This window comes from Pipra filicauda, unplaced genomic scaffold, assembly GCF_003945595.2.
Source record: "Pipra filicauda isolate LSUMZ 115617 unplaced genomic scaffold, ASM394559v2 scaffold636_size198112_pilon, whole genome shotgun sequence".
NCBI lineage: Eukaryota > Metazoa > Chordata > Aves > Passeriformes > Pipridae > Pipra > Pipra filicauda.
In genome coordinates this window covers 1,344-3,502 of record NW_024104794.1, presented here as the reverse complement: position 1 = coordinate 3,502, position 2,159 = coordinate 1,344, and the positions used below count along the sequence as shown (strand labels likewise).

The following is a 2,159-nucleotide window of genomic DNA, read 5'->3' as shown; positions in this document are numbered from 1 at the left end:
CTTCACCTCCAGTAGGTCAAACATACTGTCCAGCAGGTTGTATTGTATGAAAACCCAAGTTCAGGTGTTTGAGGATGTTTTGGGAGGAAAAAAATGGAGGAAGAGGTGAATGCAGTGGTTATTTTGTTGCTGGGGAATGAAGAAAACACTAGACTTGGAGAGGCAACTGTGCATTGCAGTGGTGGCATTCTTGTGTGTCTTCTCCTAAAAATGCAGTCAGCCCTCGGTTGTTAGCACACAGTTTCTCCAAGTAGGGTTCTGGTCATGAACACTGAGGTACTAGAACTTGTCCTGCACAGAGCAAAGCAGACTCTGTAGTCTGTCTATACCATGTGCTGCACTGCATCCTGTACTAACTGACTGTGTGGGAAACTTTATCTGGGTAGATTAGGTCTAAATTGTTCAAAATATTGAAAAGCTAACTATATTGTCGTCTTGTGCTTCAATGGTACCTAAAAAATGACCTAGGGGAGGTACCGTCCTTGTTCCTTGGGAGGCCGTTTCTGGCCCAGCCAGTGAATGTTGCAGTTCTCAGTGTGGCCGTGAGATGGCAGCACGTTGCTGTGGTTCGCTCCTCTCTGGGCTGGTACTTCCGGTGAATGGATGGAAACGGGAATCTGTCTTGCCCCTCTCCAAATCCAAACGTGACCAGGTTTTTCTATATAGTTTTCCATTTGAATTACTGAGCTGTAGCTGTCTCAGAGGTTTCCCTTTGTGCAGCCCAGAGCAAAAAGTCAATTAATAATAGTCTGTGGACTTTCATGGTAACAGAATTTTAAGTAGTGTGACACACGATCCCTAAATGGGACTAAGCCAGTTACTGAATTCTGCTTTGTGATCTTCTTCGTATGTTGTCTCCACTAGACATGAATAAGGAGAAAACCATGTGTTGCCTAATGATATCTGCAAGCAAGAGAAGGACAGAACATCACAGCTTGTCCTCCTTTCCTTCTTTGTAACCGAGATGTCAGGTTTTTTTCTGGAACTGTATCCTGCTGTGCATCTCTGTATGGTTATGAAGAGCTCTTAATCAGGACTTAATAATAGTTGTGTGTCTTGGTTGTGGTTTTAGCTGTAATGAGTGGATTCTATTTTTCTGTGAACAGGTGGGCGTTATACCAAGGACGATTTCAAAGAGTACGAGAAGGAACGTGACAAACCTTCAAAACTTGCTCTGAAAGAGAAGGTAAAACCAAAGCAAGAGTATCCTTTCTGGTCAGAGGTGCTTTTTGAATTAAGTACAGTTTATGAAAGCAACCTGGAAAAGACTTCTTAATTTTAAAGCTTGCCAAATGGATGTTTTGCTGCTGCCTCATAACCAACCATTTGGTGTTTTGAGATAGAATTAAGCATTTTGTGCTTTTCACTTGATAGCTTTGATGAATTTAGTAAATATGCTCTTTCACTTCCATGTTGTGTGCAGGTAAATAATGTTCCAAGTCTACGGCCCTGGAATGACGTATAGCATAACAGACTTTTAAGTAGTTTCAGAAGGGACATTCTATCCAGAATGAAACCGAGTAGTAACTAAATCATTCTCTGAGATTATACTTTGCTTGTGGTAAGCATGAGAGAAAATAAGCCCATAGCTTGTTCAGGTATCCACAGGTATTAAAAAAAGGAGAACTGGGACCTGGCTGTACTGTTTGACAGGACAGAATTCGGTTAACAGCCCTGTTCTGACTGAAATACATTTTAAGTCTTGGTAAATGCTTTTTCGATAAACAGGGATTTGTTTGCTTCACGAGGTGTTGTGTTCTGCTACTTATTGATATGAAATAACAGATCTGTCCTTAACCAACACCATCAGTGCCAAGTATGACCTTGTGCTGGATGAGGATGTAGAAGAGTCTCAAACAAGTCACTCACACTTGGCTAAAAAACAAAAGAAGAAAAAGCACCACCACTCCGAAGATGACGATGATGACAAGAGGACCAAAAAATCTAAGGTACTTACCTCTTCATGCACTAACTTTATACCTGTTCATTGGTTTCCTCATAGAAGAAGCCAGGAAAAACAGGTCCGATATTGAATGAGGACATGGCATGCAAAGTCCCTTAAAATACAACACTTGTGAACCTGATGTTAATATTTGATTATGAAAGAGACTTTCCAAATCCTTCTTGACTTTTGCAGCTTGGCATATCTAGATGGCTTT

General features: G+C 41.1%; 1 long non-coding RNA gene across 1 annotated transcript; it reads left to right on the top strand.

Annotated features, from left to right (window-relative positions):
* Positions 1 to 1,076: 1,076 nt before the first annotated feature.
* LOC120324651 lies at positions 1,077 to 1,888 on the top strand. The gene is made up of 2 exons (XR_005566134.1): positions 1,077 to 1,203; positions 1,811 to 1,888. It is a non-coding gene; the product is annotated as an uncharacterized LOC120324651 (long non-coding RNA).
* The last annotated feature ends 271 nt before the right edge of the window (positions 1,889 to 2,159 follow it).